This window comes from Budorcas taxicolor, chromosome 7, assembly GCF_023091745.1.
Source record: "Budorcas taxicolor isolate Tak-1 chromosome 7, Takin1.1, whole genome shotgun sequence".
NCBI classification, from domain to species: Eukaryota; Metazoa; Chordata; class Mammalia; order Artiodactyla; family Bovidae; genus Budorcas; species Budorcas taxicolor.
The window spans coordinates 84,440,067-84,461,302 of record NC_068916.1 but is presented as its reverse complement, the minus strand read 5'-3'; positions in this window follow the sequence as shown (position 1 = coordinate 84,461,302).

The window sequence follows — 21,236 nt, the reverse complement described above, 5'->3', positions numbered from 1 at the left end:
CAACACCACAGTTCAAAAGCATCAATTCTTCAGTGCTCAGCTTTCTTCACACCCCAACTCTCACATCCATACATGACCACTGGAAAAACCATAGCCTTGACTAGGTGGACCTTTGTTGGCAAAGTAATGTCTCTGCTTTTTAATATGCTATCTAGATTGATCATAACTTTCTTTCCCAGGAGTAAGCGTCTTTTAATTTCATGGCTGCAATCACCATCTGCAGTGATTTTGGAGCCCCCCAAAATAAAGTCTGACGCTGTTTCCACTATTTCCCCATCTATTTGCCATGAAGTGATGGGACCAGGTGCCATGATCTTCGTTTTCTGAATGTTGAGCTTTGAGCCAACTTTTTCACTCTCCTCTTTCACTTTCGTCAAGAGGCTTTTTAGTTCCTCTTCACTTTCTGCCATAAGGGTGGTGTCATCTGCATATCTGAGGTTATTGATATTTCTCCCAGCAATCTTGATTCCAGCTTGTGCTTCTTCCAGCCCAGCATTTCTCATGATGTACTCTGCATATAAGTTTACTAAGCAAGGTGACAATATACAGCCTTGACGTACTCCTTTTCCTATTTGGAACCAGTCTGTTGTTCCATGTCCAGTTCTAACTGTTGCTTCCTGACCTGCATATAGGTTTCACAAGAGGCAGGTCAGGTGGTTTGATATTCCCATCTCTTGAAGAATTTTCCACAGTTTATTGTGATCCACACAATCAAAGGCTTTGGCATAGTCAATAAAGCAGAAATACATGTTTTTGAGTAAATGTATCATTAATTGCTCAATTAAGTTTATCCTCACTTGAACAAGTATAAATTTAGGTACTCTGACTGTGTGTTGAATATGTTTAATCTTTAATGAGTATTAGTTTTATTCTTCACTATTCAATATTAACTTTTGTTTTTTAATAATAATATGCTGACAATGCTGACTATTTAAGTTCTTCTGTTTAACTATTAAAATCTAGTGCATTTGTCCCTTTGTGCCTTGAGATCTTCATGGAATTGAAGAATCTTCACAGTCACAAGCCCTGGGTGCTTAGAGCAGAGTCTCAATGCAGTCTGTGTTTAATAACATCAACTCAGATGTTTTCTTTAAATGTGTTTAGCTCCTACAGAATGGGATTAGGATTTATTATAAGGTCTTTTATGGAGATCAGGATTTGCATTTTTTTAACAAATTGAGATTTATATGGATTATACTTTGAGAACATTATGTTAGAAAATACTCTGTCAAGTAAGCCTGGCTTCAGAAAGAGAATAATATATGTAGACATGTATAGATGCAGCAGGAGAAAGAAATGGCCAAAGGGAGTGTGAGGAATGTTGAAACTATTCCAGCTTTCTATTGCAGAGTTCTGCCTAAGAACATTTGACATTTGTTTGCTTAGTGCATTTTGAGTTCCAGAATCCATTTTTAGTAGATCATGCTTGATTTCAGGGTGTTTACTAAGAATAATAACTCAGACAGTATTTGTTCATGAACAATATTTGCCCCTAGAAATTTATAGAAAATATTTTCTTGCAGAGGCCAGAGTCATTGAACTCTTGTGTGAGAAATGAGGTAGTCATATTTAGATTCTTAGAGGTTGTTTTTTTTTTTTGTCAAAACTAGAAGTCATTCAAGGGCTTCCATTGTGTTTATTTCTTGAATATTTACAACTTGGATGTAGTCCATATCAGTGTTCCCACTTCTCCTCTATAAATATTTTTCAGCATTGTAAATTTTGCCACTGTAAGAAATATAGATTTATTTCTCATTTTTGTTTTGATGTGTATTTTTATGTTTATTAACATTTTAAGTATTCCTTCTTATTCTCATAAGCCTTCTGAGATATCTTCTTTAACAAATGTTGATCATATCACTTAATTTTCAATTATATTCCTACTATATTGATATTGATTTGTAGAAGTTCCATATATATTTTAGATATTAATCTTCTATTGATTTCATATTTTATAAATATGCTCATCCATTGTCAATTAGTTTTCTTATTAAGAGGTTAAGGATTTTCTATTTGTAATTAGTGTATTAAATTTCACTATATATTTAGATTAACTTTTTCCTTCTCTCATCTTGCAGAGACTCAATGAAACATTTAGTCTGAGGTCTTCCAAATATGAGTCTGGGAAACTTCTACTCTTCCCTTCTTTCTCTTTTTATTGTTCTCTTTATTATATTCATGTTTTTTGGGTATCCATACTTCTGTTCTCTTTATTTCTTAATTTTTCTTTTGTTTCCTATATACCATTACTCTATCCCAATATTGTCTGTGAAATTTACTCCATATGGTTGATCATTCAACTCCAAATTCATTTTCAGAAATTCACATCATGTAGTATAGTGTACCTCTTCTATGTATCTCATTAGCATCTAACATGGTAATATTTTCCATTTCTTGGTTAAATATACTCATCAGCTTATTTTAATTATCTGTTCACTGCTTCAGTAATTCTTCTTCAGATGATATATATTGTGCAATTCTGTTTTTCTTTCGAAGTCTTTCTGTTTTTTAGTTACCTTGTGCTTTGTCCTGTGAGCTCCAATTCTCATGTATAGTAGCTTTTCTCTTTTGGTAATGTGTATTGGCAAAGAGCTACAGACCTGCTTTATTCACTTTGTATAAAAATACATACCATAAATATATTGTCATTAAGGAAAACTAAGTTTTAAAATTGCCTAGGTATTTATATTTTGTTTAGCGGTTTTAATTTTTTGAACTGGTAGATGTCTTCATAATAGTATCTATTAAAATTCACAGTACCTGTACTAGGCTGTATGAAAGATTTTACCTACAGTATCAACTAGGATTGTATTCAGTGGCAACAAGCAGAGGTTAAAGCGTCTTCCTGCAATTCGGGAGACCTGAGTTTGATCCCTGGATCGGGAAGATCCCCTGGAGAAGGAAATGGCAACCCACTCCAGTATTCTTGCCTGGAGAATCCCATGGACAGAGGAGCCTGGTGGGCTGCAGTCCACGGGGTCGCAAAGAGTCGGACATGACTGAGCGAGCAACTTAACTTAACTTATTGACATATATAAGAAAATTGTTTAACACAAACATTCTGGAGATAGGCTGTTTGAGGCTTAAGCAAATTCCAAAAAAAAAAAAAAAAGGCAAAAGGGGACATTTATTCCTGCTATCTTATTATTCCAATATAGCATTCAGTTACCATCGACAAGATGATAACTGCTATACTTCTGTTAATCAAGATCATTTTTTATATTCTACATAGGATTCATGGAGTAGACCAAACAGTAAAGGGCCAAATGAGATGCCAGGTTAGTTTGTACTTTATGTATACTTTCCTGGTAACCTTACCTAACATCTTTCTCTTACATCATTTTGGCTAAACTTGAATACAAAGCCAGTCATAGTTATAAAAGCAGATTGGAGGACCAGGACAGCAAGGAAGCATCCCAGCCTCTATCACCAAAGAAAACCAAAGAGACAGGTGCTTCAGAAGGCTTCATGCACATTCCCTCACTAGACCCTTGTACAAACTTGGTGAAATATGTATGCAGCACCTACACTGGTGCTATGGATTTTTGAGTGTTAGAATATTATATGTTCCCATTATTTTCTGACCTTTTAAAGTCAGCATTGGGAAGAATGCATTACATGTTAAACTTTTAGTTGTGCATGGGTCCAGAAGGCCAAGAATGGAAGCAGCAGAGTAATGTACTGTAGGAACCGTGGAGGAGCTTCTCTGACTTAGCTTTGTAAAACAGATATGAGAAGGGTTGAATGAGACAAAATGACTAAATATAATATGCCATCCTATGTGGGATCCTGGAACAGAAAAGGCCATTAGTGAAAACTAATGAAATCTGAATGAAATATGGAATTTTATAGTACTAATGTATCCATATTGGTCTATTAATTGTAACCAATATACCATGCTAACATAAGTTGTTAAAAGTAGAGGAAACTAGGTGAGAGGTATATGGGAACTCTTTCTGTGGTACACTGTCTTCTTAATTTTTTCTGTAAATGTAAAACTATGGTAAAAATTAAGTTTATTTAAAAGAAAAAGTAAATGTATACAGAGCCAATATTGAACTATGTCAATCACTGTGTCAGTCATAAAATATGCCTTGAATTCTTCCATCTGCCAGGAGCAAAGTTGATCATGGGTCCTAGATTGTGCCCCTTGAAATACATTGCTCATTTGTATCCCAGACAGAGACTAGTTAACCTAGTAGGGATCCTAAGCAAGTTTGTTTATAGGAGCTATGGGACTCTTCTGATGGGAAATTTTGTTCTGAGAATTCCCTGATCGCCTAATCCTCCTTCTATAGATTCCACTTCAATCCTGACACATTTCTACTCAATCTTCTATCCATCTTTTCTGTACACAATGTCAGACATCTGTTGCATGATGACTCCCTAGATTAGAACCCTCTCTAAATTGTCTCTCCCTGATGTGTCTCCTGGTAAAATCTTTGCATACTTAATCCTGTATTATTATAATTTGCTTCTCAGAAGACTGGATGAAAACTAAAACCAGGTGATCACCACATTTGATAAAAAACAGCTTAGAATATTCAACACATTTGTGAGAAAAACTGTTATCTAATTTTTTTTAAGCAAAAAAAAAAAAAAAGGCAGAAAAGGGCAGCTGTAAAAACTGAATGGTTAACATCTTATTTAATTGAGCACTTCTCCCTTTGATTAGGAATAAAACAAGGATATCCACTCTCATTACTTCTGTTCCACAGTGTAGTAGAGATTCTACTCATTGTGATAAGGAAGGAAGGAAAGACAGGAAAAATGAAAAGGAAAGGATAAAAATAAAATAACAGTCCCTTTATAATAATTGACATGACTGTTGGCATAGAATATTCTTAGGAATGTACAAAACTAGTACTAGAACTAATGTGTGAATTTAGCAAGTCAAAGGATACAAAGTTAATATAAAATGTATCAGTTGCATTTTTATATACTAGCAGTAAATCATCAGAAAACAATTTTATTTTTTAATTGAAGTATACTTGATTGATTAACAATGTGTTAATTTCTACTGTACAGCAGAGTGATTCAGTTACATACACACACATTTATATATATATATATATATATATATATATATACACACATATACATATATGTAGTCTACAGTCCATGGGGTCACAAAGAGTTGGACATGACTGAGAGACTTCACTACATATATACACACACACACACATATGTATATGTATAGATATATTACTTTTTATTATTTGTTTTCACTATGGTTTATCATAAGATATTAAGCATACTTCTCTGTGCTATATGGTTCCTCCCACTTGGCAACCACCAGTCTGTTTTCTCTAGTTCTGCTTCATAGATAGGTTCCTTTGTGATATATTTTAGATTCCACATGTAAGTGATACCATATGGTCTCTGTCTTTATCTTTCTGGCCTACTTAGTATGATAGCATACTTTACTTAGTACAATAGTCTTTAGTTGTATCATGTTACTGCAGATGGCATTATTTTGTTCTTTTTATGGCTGAGTAGTATTCCATTGTCTATAGGTAGCACGTCTTTTTTTATCCATTCTGATGTTAATGAACGTTTAGGTTGTTTCCATATGTTGATTGTTGTAAATAATGCTGCTATTAATAATATAGGAGTGCATATTTCTTTTTGAACTATATTTTTGTCTAGATATATGTCCATGAGTGAGATTGCTGGATCATATGATAATTATATTTTTAATGAGGAAACATAATTTAAAAATATTTGTATTATTGCCAAATACCATAAAGTAATCAAGAGCACACTTTTAACATGTTTTTATGATCTTTATACTAAAAATTACAGGATGGTACTGATAAACATTGTCAAAAACCTAAATAAATCATGTGAAATGTATGTTTACATTAGAATAGCAAAGTCAGTTTTCCAAAAAACAAAGTTGAAAGATTTATGTTACCTAATTTCAAGATCTACAGTAAAGCTATAGTGATCAAAACAATGTAGTGTTGGTGAAAGAATAAGCATATAGATAAACAAAACAAAATAAATATTTCAGAAATAAATGGAAACATGTGGTCAAGTGATTTTTTTTTTTCAGCTGAGTCTTGATAAAATAACAAAGTAACTCAGATAGTTTCATGGGGAAAGAAATTTTTTTTTCAACGTTTTATATTAAATAATGATACTCTTTATAGAAAAAAAATATATCGTTGCTCATTGTAGGCAGAATGATGGTCTCCCAAAGATGTCCCCTGTACCTGTAATTATGTTCAGTTCAGTACAGTCACTCTGTCTTGTCCGACTCTTATGGCAAAAGAGACTTTGTAGGTGCAATCTAGGTTAAGAATCGAAGTGAGAAAGTAATTCTGAATTATCCAAGTAGCTCAGTCTAATCATGTAAATCCTCAAGAGTGAAACATTTTTCCTGCCTGAGACATAAAAAGATGTAACATTAAAGGGACTCTACCAGCCATTGTTCGGAGAAGGCAATGGCACCCCACTCCAGTACTCTTGCCTTGAAAATCCCATGGATGGAGGAGCCTGGGAGGCTGCAGTCCATGGGGTCGCTAAGAGTTGGACACGACTGAGCGACTTCACTTTCACTTTTCACTTTCACACATTGGAGAAGGAAATGGCAACCCACTCCAGTGTGCTTGCCTGGAGACCCAGGGACAGGGGAGCCTAGTGGGCTGCTGTCTGTGGGGTCACACAGAGTCAGACACGACTGCAGCGACTTAGCAGCAGCAACAGCAGCACCGGCCATTGTTGCCCTGAAAGTTGGAGATATGAATTTTAAAATCCAGTAGTTCAGTTCAGTTCAGTCACTCAGTCATGTCCGACTCTTTGTGACCTCATGAAGCGCAGCACACCAGGCCTCCCTGTCCATCACCAACTCCCAGAGTCCACCCAAACCCATGTCCATTGAGTCGGTGATGCCATCCAATCATCTCATCCTCTGTTGTCCCCTTATCTTCCTGCCCTCAATCTTTCCCAGCATCAGGGTCTTTTCCAAAAAGAGTCAGCACTTAGCATTAGGTGGCCGAAGCATTGAAGTTTCAGCTTCAATATCAGTCCTTCCAATGAAGACCCAGGACTGATCTCCTTTAGGATGGACTGGTTGAATCTCCTCACAGTCCAAGGGACTCTCAAGAGTCTTCTCCAACACCACCCTGGGTACAGTAAGTTCTGTCACTAGAATTTACTAGAATTGCAACTGTTGAGGACTTATTTAACTCTCTGATTTTCAGCTTAATCTCCTCTAAGAACATGGAAAAATATTCTAACATTGTTTTGATGTTTAAATAAGAACGTGTTAAAATGGCTAACAAAAATCATGTACTTTATAGGTTGCTATAACATTTTTGTGAAGCTTGTCTTTTTTTTTTTAAACAAGATGGTTGACACAAATTTTAAGTGATTTTAGTTATCAGTTTGCTTAATAACTTATAATTATACATAATTTAAATCATTTAAAAATTAAAATACCTCATGTACTTTCACTATAAACACCACTAACATTTTATCTATGTTTAAGCTTGCAAGCCATTTCTCTCATCTTCTAATAATTTTATTCCTAATTTCCTCATATTCAACTGCCAAGATCTTAATTGTCTTTCACAGAATGACATTTGCTTAGTCATCTTGATCACTGCCATTATCAGTGTCAGTACTATTTGTCTCATATATTAACATTGGAGATTGCTAAGAGAATTTTAAGATCACTTCAATATAAGATTGGGTTAGATATTGTTAGTAACATGTTAAGAAACCATTGCATTTCCATCTGAGCTGCTGTATTCAATAGACATATTTCTGCTTCAAGAATATTTTTGTCCTATGAACTCAATTTATTCTAGCCCATGTTGTTATTAGAAGATATCTGGAGATTTGCAATTTTATTCTGCGATTCATATCTTACAGGAACATCCATTAAATCATCTTTCAAGGCCCAATTTAAATAGTTCCTTTTCAAACTTCCCTTGGTCTTCTCTACAAAAAAATTTAAAAAAGAAAAACACTGTAATTTAAGTAATAAGGCCTTAAGGATAATCTCATCCATTGCCTTTGTTTTGAAAGTATTTAGAGAAGTAATCCACTTGTCTAATGGAAAATGACCATATCATGCCAAAGCTAGGACTGAAATAGAAGTTCATATCCCTTTACCATTCAGTCTTTACTCATTACACTATATTGACATGTTTTACATCTTCTGGAACAGTATAGTCATTTGCTTTTCCATTTATTTTTCTACTTAGCCATGTATATTATTTAGAATATAGAATTTGATGTTATAAATAAGAAATACTCCAAACAGTGGTTTAAATACTGGTATTTATTTCACTCATGTTTCAAATCGGAGATGAGCTTTCTGGCACTTGTTGGCTGATTTTCCATCCTCCCTTGTGTATGGTTTCTGTTTTGGAGTCCCAGATGACTGCTCTGCCTTTGTCATAGCCCAGTAAGTGTGAAAAGGTGACGATGAGTGGCAGGAAAGCAATTTCCTTTAGGGTGACCATGCAGAAGTTGCACACATAACTTTGTCACATAATCTGTTGATTTCATGGCCACATGAAATCAACTCTCAATCTCTAGATGCCTGAGAAGGGGCAAATAGAATCTCCAGCTGGGTGGTTGATTCTTGATAAAATTAGGGATCATATCATATCATTAGCGAAGAATGCAAAGTGACAAATAATTTGCAATGTCTGTTTACAGTATACTTTATATCAAGGACTTACCATCTTTTCTTCTGGCAAACCCTGAAAGAATCTTTAAGGAAAAATGTTCCTTTCTCAATTTTCAAAGTTAGCATAGAAAATGGCATCATTAATTTACATAGTTGCAAACGTTATGAATCCTAGTGCATTATATTTATATTTTAAATTATGTCCTGGTATCCAATATCATCTGTTTAAAAATACAATAAAATTTTCTCTTAACAATCAAATATATAATGTGTTTTTCTCCTTGAATTTGTATTTTTCTTCTACTTTTATCATAGAATTATATTCGAATATATTTATATTTTCAAGCTATTTGATAGTCACCTTTTAGAGTTTATATACTAGAGTGTATATGTGACTCAGATGGTAAAGAGTCTGCCTGCATTGTGGAAGACCCAGGTTCAATCCCTGAGTTTGGAAGATCCCCTGGAGAAGGAAATGGCAACCCACTCCAGAATTCTTGCCTGGAAAGTCCCATGGATGGTGGAGCCTGGCAGGCTACAGTCCATGGGGTTGCAAAGAGTCAGACACAACTGAGCAGCTTCACTTCACTTCATATATAGGGCTGCCTTGTAGCTCAGCTGGTAAAGAATCCACCTGCAATGCTGGAGACCCCAGTTTGATCCCTGGGTTGGAAAATCCTCTGAGGAAGGGGTAGGCTACCCACTGCAGTATTCTTGGGCTTCCCCAGTGACTCAAACGGTAGAGAATCTACTGCAGTGTGGGAGACCTGGTTCAATCCCTAGGTTGAGAGAATCCCATGGGAGAGGGCATGACAACCCACTGCAGTTTTCTTACCTGAGAAATCCCTATGGAGAGAAGAGCCTGGCGAACTACAGTCCATGGTATCCCAAAGAGTTGAACACAACTGACCAACTAAACATATATATGTATGTAAGTTTTCAAAATGTCTCAGATGCTTAGGTTTTCTTTGATTTTTAAAAGTATATCTGGGTTAATATCACTTATTTTTCATGTGACACATAATTAAGCATCAATTTAATTCCTGTTTTTGAATTATATATGTATATATATTACATACATAATGTAAAAACTATTTTATACTTACATATGTGTATATAAGTGTATATATATGTAAGTAAATGTAAACCAGTGTAACAAAAATGTAGAAGAGACTTGGAACAGTGTTGTTAAAAAGCAGCTTCACTCAGTTTTTCTACATCTTTTGAGTTCAGTTCAGTCTCTCAGTTGTGTCTGACTCTTTGGAACCCCATGGACTGCAGCACAACAGGCCTCCCTGTCCATCACCAACTACCAGAGCTTGCTCAAACTCATGTCCGTTGAGTCTGTGGTGCCATCCAACCATATCATGCTCTGCCATCCTCTTCTGCCTTCAGTCTTTCCCAGAAACAGGGTCTGTTACAACCAGTCAATTCTTCGCATCAGGTGGCTAAAGTATTGGTGTTTCAGCTTCAGCATCAGTCCTTCAAATGAATATTCAGGATTGATATCTTTTAGGAATGACTAGTTGGCTCTCCTTGCAGTCGAAGGGACTCTCAAGGGTATTCTCCAACACCACAGTTCAAAAGCATCAATTCTTCGGTGCTCAGATTTCTTTATAGTCCAACTCTCACATCCATATATGACTACTTGAAAAACCATGGCTTTGACTAGAGGGACCTTTATCAGCAAAGTATTGTTTCTGCTTTTTAGTATGCTGTCTAGGTTGGTCATAGGTTTACTTCCAAGAAGCAAGTGTCTTAATTTCATGGCTGCAGTTACCATCTGTAGTGATTTTGGAGCCCAACAAAATAAAATCTGCCACTATTTCCTTTGTTTCCCCATCTATTTACCATGAAGTGATGGGACCGGATACCATGATCTTAGATTTTTGAAAGCTGAGTTTTAAACCAGCGTTTTTACCCTGCTCTTTCACATTTATCATGGGGTTCTTTAGTTCCGCTTCACTTTCTGGCATAAGGGTGGTGTCATCTGCATATCTGAGGTTATTGATATTTATCCAAGCAATCTTGATTCCAGCTTGTGCTTCAAGCATCCTGGCATTTCGCATGATGTACTCTGCATTAAAGGTTGAACAAACAGGGTGATAATATAAAGCCTTGACATACACCTTTCCCATTTTGGGAACAGTCTGTTGCTCCATGTCTGGTTCTAACTGTTGCATCTTGAGCTGCATACAGATTTCTCAGGAGGCAGGTAAGGTTGTCTGGTTTTCCCATCTCTTTCAGAATTTCACACAGTTTTATGTGATCTACACAGTGAAAGGCTTTGGCATAATCATTAAAGCAGAAGTAGATGTTTTGGTGGAATTCTCTTGCTTTTTTGGTGATCCAGCAGATGTTGGCAATTTGATCTCTGGTTCCTCTGCCTTTTTTTAAATCCAGCTTGAACATCTAGATGTTCTCAGTTCACATATTGTTAAAGCCTGGCTTGGAGAAACTTTAGCATGTAGCATGTGAGATGAGTGCAGTCGTGCAGTAGTTTGAACATTCTTTGGCATTGTCTTTTGTTGGATTAGAATGAAAACTGACATTCTCCAGTCCTGTGGTCACTGCTGAGTTTTCCAAATTTGCTGGCATATTTGAGTGCAGCACTTTCACAGCATCAGCTTTTAGAATTTGAAATAGCTCAACTGTAATTTCATCGCCTCCACTAGTTTTGTTCGTAGTGAGCTAACTAAGGCCCATTAGACTTTGAATTCCAGGATATCTGGCTCTAGGTGATTGATCACACCATCGTGGTTATCTGGGTCATGAAGATCTTTTCTGTATAGTTTTTTTGTGTATTCTTGCCACCTCTTAATATCTTCTGCTTCTGTTTGGTCCATACCGTTTCTGTCTCTTATTGTGCCCATCTTTGCATGAAATGTTCTCTTGGTATCTCTAATTTTCTTGAAGAGATGTCTAGTCTTTCCCATTCTATTCTGTTTCTCTATTTCTTTTTTTTTCTTTTCTTTTTTTAATTTTAAAATCTTTAATTCTTACATGTGTTCCCAAACATGAACCCCCCTCCCACCTCCCTCCCCATAACATCTCTGTGGGTCATCCCCATGATCCTGAGGAAGGCTTTCTTATCTCTCCTTGCTATTCTTTGGAACTCTGCATTCAGATGGGTTTTCTTTCATTTTCTCCTTTTCCTTTCACTTCTCTTCCTTTTTCAACTATTTGTAAGGCCTCTTCAGACAACCATTTTGCCTTTTTTGCATTTCTTTTTCTTAGGGATGGTCTTGATCACTGCCTTCTGTACAGTACCACAAACCTCTGTCCATAGTTCTTCAGTCACTTGGTCTATCAGATCTAATCTCTTGAATCTATTTGTCACTTCTACTGTATAATCATAAGGGATTTGATATAGGTAATACCTGAATGGTCTAGTGGTTTTCCCTACTTTTTTCAGATTAAGACTGAATTTGGCAATAAGGAGTTCATGATCTGAGCCACAGCTAGCTCCGTCTTATTTTTGCTGACTGTATAGAACTTCTCCATCTTTGGCTGCAAAGAATATATAATAATCTGGGTTTGGTATTGGCCATCTGGTGATGTCCATGTGTAGAGTCCTCACTTGTGTTGTTGTAAGAGGGTGTTTGCTATGACCAGTGCATTCTCTTGGCAAAACTCTTTTAGCCTTTGTCCTGATGCTTCATTTTGTACCCCAAGACCAACTTGCCTGTTACTCCAGGGATCTCTTGCCTTCCTACTTTTGCATTCCAGTCCCTATCATAAAAATGACATCTATTTTGGGTGTTAGTTTTAGAAGGTCTTGTAGATCTTCATAGAACTGTTCAACTTCAGCTTCTTCAGCGTTACTGGTTGGGGCATAGACTTGGATTACTGTGATATTGAATGGTTTGCCTTGGAAATGAACATTCAGTCATTTTTGAGATTGTACCCAAGTACTGCATTTCAGACTCTTGACTATGATGGCTCCTCCATTTCTTCTAAGGGATTCTTGCCAACTGTAGTAGAAATAATGGTCATCTGAATTAAATTCACCCATTTCAGTTCATTTTAGTTCACTGATTCCTAAAATGTTGATGCTTACACTTGCCATCTCCTGTTTGACCACTTCTCATTTACTTTAATTTATGGACCTTAAGTTCCATGTTCCTATGCAGCATTACTCTTACAACATCGCACTTTTCTTCTATCACCAGTCACATCCACAACTGGGTGTTGTTTTCTCTGTGACTGTCTCATTCTTTTTGGAGTTATTTCTCCATTGTTCTCTAGTAGCATATTGGGTACCTACCGACCTGGGGAGTTCATCTTTCCATGTCATATCTTTTTGCCTTTTCATACTGTTCATGGGGTTCTCAAGGCAAGAATACTGAAGTGGTTTGACATTCCCTTCTCCAGTGGACCATTTTTTGTCCGAACCCTCCACCATGACCCATCCATCTTGGGTGGCCCTATACGGTATGTCTCATAACATGTTTTGAGTTATATGTCAGCAACTCATATTGTGACATATTATCACATATTTTGAGTAATCTATCAATTGAAAAGCCTATGAGGTACTCTTTTAATTTGTTGAAAACAAAGAATATAGAAATCACATGATATATGAAAATATTTGTTACCAGTCATTTCTGGCATTTTCTTTCTGGGCAGTAAAGCTAAATTTTGAATCATCCCTTAATTTCTGCCCTCAATAAATTGTATATAATAGGGAAATTTTCAATATTACATTACAAATGTGTTTAGTACATTTTTAGAAAAAATTAATGAGGAAACTGCTTAGGGGAGATGGTAAAGAAACACTGACTTGTTCTCAGGAAGGCTAAACTTATGAAAGTAGACATATGAGAATCATGGGAATGATTGTTTTGTTCCCCCAGAAAATCTGTATGTAACCCCAGGTTGAATCTACATTAATTTTAGTATTATTGCTTCATAAATATATTACTAGTTTACTATTTTTAAAGTGGTGTGTTTCAAAAGCTTTGCAGAAACATACCCTTCTTTACAGTGCTTGCTATTTGACGTTTTATATATCTCATAAACCCTGTCCAACCAGGATTTCCTGCTAGCAAATAGGCCATTATGTCAAGGAAATGGCTCTTTATAGATTAAAGAAATTGAACTGAGACTGCTGAGTAAACACTAATGAATAAGAATATAAAGTTCTTAGGTTCCTTTGCTTTTCTCTGGGTGGCACATTGAATTTCCTGTTATCTCTCTTTGTTCTTGTCACCTAAAAACAATGTTAAGAGGAATCAGGCAATCCTACATTTGGTCTGTTGCCCACAATTCTAGCTGAAAACAGGTTTGATACTCTGTCTTTATCTAAGTCAGTATATCCTTTGTTTATACTAAAACCATAAAAGTAGTCCAGAGTAATTTTGAGTGGCATATTTCAAATTCTTCAAGAACTGAAAAATGTATACAAGTCAGGAAAGCTGTTGGTGTTTTCAGGGTCGAGATCTTCAAGTATGTCATTGCACTGTCAAATAATCAGCCTCTGATATTCCCTCGTGATGATACTTCAAGGCCAGATGCTAAACCCTTGATAAATGTGCAAGTGAGAATAGAAGAGGGGGTTGCTCAGTGAGACCCTGGTAATCTATCAAGCCCGCTGGTATCTTATCTTTGCTTTACCTGATGGTTATCTTGTAACATGTGTTCTTTTAATTAAAAGTAATACATCTTCTCATATTTAACTGACAAGAATATCTGCCCACAGAAACAGAGGGCTTGGGAATTACTATTAGAGAAAAGCCTGACTCCTTAACAGTGAGTCTTCTGTAGGCTATAAAAGAACCCTGTATGCGAGACAGCAAAAGAGACACAGACATATAGAACGGACTTTTGGACTCTGAGGGAGAGGGAGAGGGTGGGATGATTTGGGAGAATGGCATTGAAACATGTATACTATCATGTAAAGAATGAATCACCAGTCTGTGTCTGATACAGGATACAGGATGCTTGGGGCTGGTGCATGGGGATGATCCAGAGAGATGATATGGGGTGGGAGGTGGGAGGGGGATTCAGGATTGGGAGCTTGTATACACCCGTGGTGGATTCATGTCAATGTATGGCAAAACCAATACAGTATTGTAAAGTAAAATAAAGTTAAAAAAAAAAAGAATATAATGTGATAGAGTAATAGAGAAAAATGTACTTTTTTCACAATAAAAATAGGATTATATTTCTTAATTGTATAATGCTTTTATTGTACAAAGTCAAGTAACTCTATAATAAAAGGCATAGAGTCTGTGTATAAAATCAACACAGAAAAATTGAAAATGTAAAAAATAAAAATGTCAAAAAAAAAAAAGAAAATAAACATAAAATTAAATGAAAAAAAAAAAGAGAGTTTGAAACTATTTGCTCCAAAAGATACAAAATGCTTGAGGAAAATAACATTTTTGTGCCTTTGGTTATTTAGTTTGTTTTCTCGTTGTTTGTAAGTTTTTGCATATTCAACAAATACTTAAAAAATAACATTTTTGTGCCTTTGGTTATTTAGTTTTCTCGTTGTTTGTAAGTTTTTGCATATTCAACAAATACTTAATGACTCAAGACTTATTAGAAGTTAAAAATATCACATTATACAAAACAGACAAAAATCCCTGTCCCATGGCGCTTGTACCCTAGAAGGAAGTTCTCAAAATGACTTTATGGAGACAGAATAAGCAGATCCATGGATTAATTGTTGTTGCTAATTAATTGGTTGCTAAGTCATGTCTGACTCTTTGAGACCCTATGTGCTGTAGCACTTAGACTCCTCTCTCTTCACCTATCTCCTGTGGTCCATTGAGTTGGTGATAATAATTAACCATCTCATCCTCTGCTGCCCATTTCTCCTTTTCCCTTCAGACTTTCCCAGCATCAGGATCTTTTTCCAGTGAGTTGATTCTTCCCATCAGGTGTCCAAAGTATTGGGGCTTTAGCTTCAGCAACAGTCCTTATAATGTACAGTCAGGATTGATTTCTTTTAGGATTGACTGATTTGATCTCCCTGCATTCCAAAGGACTATGTAGAGTAATTAATAGGTGTATATGTACTAAAAATCATATTTCTTGTATAAGAAGTTGTCTAATATGAAGGGAATTTTTTTTAACAAGGACAGAAGAAAAGAGACATACATGGAGTTTTCTGAGCAGTCCTAATATCAAATATTTTAACACTTCTGTGGGCTTCCCAGGTGGCTCAGTGATAAAGAATCCCAATGAAGGAGATGCAGGAAACACAGGTTCAATCCTTGGGTCAGGAAGATCCACTGGAGAAGGAAATGACAACCCATTCCAATTTTCTTGCATGGAAAATCCCATGGACAGAGCAGTCTGGTGGGCTGCAGTCCATGGGGTTGCAAAGAGTTGGACATGACTGAATGTGCACTACCTACCACTTTGTAAACTTATAATTTATTTAAAAAATAATGAATGTGAAATATTTACATTAATATATATATTTACAAAAATATTTATTTATTGAAGTCAGTCATCGAAGGGAAGAGTATCAGTTTTAGTACAAAAAGATACAGGTCTAAATACTTTAATATTTTCTTCATAGTTTTATTGTAGCTTGGCATGTTCACAGTTTCCATTTGCTATCTGCCACGTCCAAGGTCAGGGGCAGCGGCCGAGAGTGCCAGGCTGCGACAACACAGGAACGGCCAAGAGGAGCTACCCAAGTCTGAGGTCAGGGGCAGTGGCCAGGAGGAGCTACCCCACATCTGAGGCCAGGGGCGGCGGCCGAGAGGAGCTACCCCATGTCCAAGGCCAGGGATGGCCGGGAGGAGCCACCTCACGCCTGAGGTCAGGGGCAGTGGCCCTGAGGAGCCACCCCGTGCCCGAGGCCAGGGGCAGAGGCCAGGAGGAGCAACCCAAGGAGCGGTGGCTGTGTGGGCACAGGAGGGCCTAGAGGAGCCATCGCACATTGAAGGTCAGGAAGGGCAGCGGTAAGGAGATACCCCTCATCCAAGGTAAGGAGCAGCAGCTGTGCTTTGCTGGATCAGCTGTGAAGAGATACCCCACGCCAAAGGTAAGAGAAACCCAAGTAAGATGGTAGGTGTGGCAAGAGGGCATCAGAGGGCAGACACACTGAAACCATACTCACAGAAAACTAGTCAATCTAATCACACTAGGACCACAGCCTTGTCTAACTCAATGAAACCAAGCCATGCCCAAAGGGCAACCCAAGACAGAAGGGTCATGGTGGAGAGGTCTGACAGAATGTGGTCCACTGGAGAAGGGAATGGCAAACCACTTTAGCATTCTTTCCTTGAGAACCCCATGAACAGTATGAAAAGACAAAATGATAGAATACTGAAAGAGGAACTCCCCAGGTCAGTAGGTGCCAAATATGCTACTGGAGATCAGTGGAGAAAAAACTCCAGAAAGAATGAAGGGATGGAGCCAAAGTAAAAACAATACCCAGCTGTGGATGTGACTGGTGATAGAAGCAAGGTCCAATGCTGTAAAGAGCAATATTGCATAGGAACCTGGAATGTCAGGTCCATGAATCAAGGCAAATTGGAAGTGGTCAAACAAGAGATGGCAAGAGTGAACATCGACATTCTGGGAATCAGCGAACTAAAATGGACTGGAATGGGTGAATTTAACTCAGATGACCATTATATCAACTACTGTGGGCAGGAATCCCTCAGAAGAAATGGAGTAGCCATCATGGTCAACAGAAGAGTCAGAAATGCAGTACTTAGATGCAATCTCAAAAATGACAGAGTGATCTCTGTTTGTCTCCAAGGCAAACCATTCAATATCACAGTTATCCAAGTCTATGCCCCAACCAGTAATGCTGAAGAATTTGAAGTTGAATGGTTTTATGAAGACCTACAAGACCTTTTGCTCTACACAATCAGAGAAACTTCTCCAGTATCAAACTAGAAAGGCAATGCAAAAGAATGCTCAAACCACACAATTGCACTCATTTCACATGCTAGTAAAGTATTGCTCAAAATTCTCCAAGCCAGGCTTCAGCAGTACGTGAACCGTGAACTTCCTGATGTTCAAGCTGGTTTTAGAAAAGGCCAAGGAACCAGAGATCAAATTGCCAACATCTGCTGGATCATGGAAAAAGCAGAGAGTTTCAGAAAAACATCTATTTCTCCTTTCAGAAAACATCGATTTCTGCTTTCTTGACTATGCCAAAGCCTTTGACTTTGTGGACCACAATAAACTGTGGAAAATTCCTCAAGAGATGGGAATACCAGACCACCTGACCTGCCTCTTGAGAAATCTGTATGCAGGTCAGGAAGCAACAGTTAGAACTGGACATGGAACAACAGACTGGTTCCAAATAGGAAAAGGAGTACGTCAAGGCTGTATATTGTCACCCTGCTTGTTTAACTTCTATGCAGAGTACATCATGAGAAATGCTGGTCTGGAAGAAACACAAGCTGGAATGAAGATTGCCGGGAGAAATATCAATAACCTCAGATATGCAGATGATACCACCCTTATGGCAGAAAGTGAAGAGGAACTAAAAAGCCTCTTGATGAAAGTGAAAGAGGAGAGGGAAAAAGTTAGCTTAAAGCTCAACATTCAGAAAACAAAGATGATGGCATCTGGTCCCATCACTTCATGGGAAATAGATGGGGAAACAGTAGAAACAGTGTCAGACTTTATTTTGGGGGGCTCCAAAATCACTGCAGATGGTGAATGCAGCCATGAGATTAAAAGACGCTTACTCCTTGGAAGAAAAGTTATGACCAACCTAGATAGTATATTCAAAAGCAGAGACATTACTTTGCCAACTAAGGTCCATCTAGTCAAGGCTATGGTTTTTCCTGTGGTCATGTATGAATGTGAGAGTTGGACTGTGAAGAAGGCTGAGCACCGAAGATTGATGCGTTTGAATTGTGGAGTTGGAGAAGACTTTTGAGAATCCCTTGTACTGCAAGGAGATCCAACCAGTCCATTCTGAAGGAGATCAGCCCTGGGATTTCTTTGGAAGGAATGATGCTAAAGCTGAAGCTCCAGTACTTTGGCCACCTCATGTGAAGAGTTGACTCATTGGAAAAGACTCTGATGCTGGGAGAGATTGGGGGCAGGAGAAGAAGGGGACGACAGAGGATGAGATGGCTGGATTGAATCACAGACTCGATGGACGTGAGTCTAAGTGAACTGCGGGAGATGGTGATGGACAGGGAGGCCTGGAGTGCTGCGATTCATGGGGTGGCAAAGAGTCGGACATGATTGAGCGACTGAACTGAACTGAACAAGACCTTTTAGAACTAACACCCCCAAAAGATGTCCTTTTCATTCTAGGGGACTGGAATGCAAAAGTAGGAAGACAAGAAACACGTGAAGTAACAGGCAAATTTGGCCTTGGAATGCAGAATGAAGCAGGGCAAAGACTAATAGAGTTTTGCCAAGAAAATGCACTGGTCATAGCAAACACCCTCTTCCAACAACACAAGAGAAGACTCTACACATGGACATCACCAGATGGTCAACACCGAAATCAGATTGATTATATTTTATGCTGCCAAAGATGGAGAAGCTCTATACAGTCAACAAAAACAAGACCAGGAGCTGACTGTGGCTCAGATCATGAATTCCTTATTACCAAATTCAGACTAAAATTGAAGAAAGTAGGGAAAACCGCTAGACCATTCAGGTATGACCTAAATCAAATCCCTTATGATTATACAGTGGAAGTGAGAAATAGATTTAAGGGGCTAGATCTGATAGATAGAGTGCCTGATGAACTATGGACTGAGGTTCATGACATTGTACAGGAGACAGGGATCAAGACCATCCCCATGGAAAAGAAATGCAAAAAAGCAAAATGGCTGTCTGGGGAGGCCTTTCAAATAGCTGTGAAAAGAGAGGTGAAAAGCAAAGGAGAAAAGATATAAGCATCTGAATGCAGACTTCAGAGAATAGCAAGAAGAGATAAGAAAGCCTTCTTCAGCGATCAAAGCAAAGAAATAGAGGAAAAGAACAGAATGGGAAAGACTAGAGATCTCTTTAAGAAAATTAGAGAAACCAAGGGAACATTTCATGGGAATATGGGCTCGATAAAGGACAGAAATGGTACGGACCTAACAGAAGCAGAAGATATTAAGAAGAGGTGGCAAGAATACACAGAAGAACTGTACAAAAAAATCTTCACGACCCAGATAATCATGATAATGTGATCACTCATCTAGAGCCAGACATCCTGGAATATGAAGTCAAGTGGGCCTTAGAAAGCATAACTACAAACAAAGCTAGTGGAGGTGATGGCATTCCAGTTGAGGTGTTTCAAGTCCTGAAAGATGATGCTGTGAAAGTGCTGCACTCAATATGCCAGCACATTTGGAAAACTCAGCAGTGGCCACAGGACTGGAAAAGGTCAGTTTTCATTCCAATTCCAAAGAAAGGCAATGCCAAAGAATGCTCAAATTACCAGACAATTGCACTCATCTCACATGCTTGTAAAGTAATGTTCAAAATTCTCCAAGCCAGGCTGCAGCAATACATGAACCGTGAACTTCCTGATGTTCAAGCTGGTTTTAGAAAAGGCAGAGGAACCAGAGATCAAATTGCCAACATTGGCTGAATCATCAAAAGAGCAAGAGAGTTCCAGGAAAACATCAATTTCTGCTTTCTTGACAATGCCAAAGCCTTTGACTGTGTGGATCACAATAAAGTGTGGAAAATTCTGAAAGAGATGGGAATACCAGAGCACCTAACCTGCCTCTTGAGAAATCTGTATGCAGGTCAGGAAGCAGCAGTTAGAACTGGACATGGAACAACAGACTGTTTCCAAATAGGAAAAGCAGTACATCAAGGCTGTATATTGTCACCCTGCTTATTTAACTTCATTGCAGAGTCAGTTCAGTTCAGCCACTCAGTTGTGTCTGACTCTTTGCGGCCCCATGAATCGTAGCACGCCAGGCCTCCCTGTCCATCACCATTTCCCAGAGTTCACTCAGACTCACATCCATCGAGTCAGTGGTGCCTTCCAGCCATCTCATCCTCGGTCATCCCCTTCTCCTCCTACCCTCAATTCCTCTCAGCATCAGAGTCTTTTCCAATGTTTCACCTCTTCACATGAGGTGGCCAAAGTACTGGAGCTCAGCTTTAGCATCATCCCTTCCAAAGAAATCCCAGGGTTGATCTCCTTCAGAATGGACTGGTTGGATCTGCTTGCAGTCCAAGGGAATCTCAAGAGTCTTCTCCAACACCACAGTTCAAAAGCATCAATTCTTCGGCGCTCAGTCGTCTTCACAGTCCAACTCTCACATCAATACATATGCAGAGTACATCATGACAAACGCTGGACTGGAAGAAACACAAGCTGGAATGAAGATTGCCAGGAGAAATATCAATAACCTCAGATATGCAGATGACACCACCCTTATGGCAGAAAGTGAAGAGGAACTAAAAAGCCTCTTGATGAAAGTGAAAGAGGAGAGGGAAAAAGTTGGCTTAAAGCTCAACATTCAGAAAACGAAGATCATGGCATCTGGTCCAATCATTTCATGGCAAATAGATGGGGAAACAGTGGAAACAGTGTCAGACTTTATTTTTCTGGGCTCCAAAATCACTGCAGATGGTGATTGCAGCCATGAAATTAAAAGATGCTTACTCCTTGGAAGAAAAATTATGAGCAACC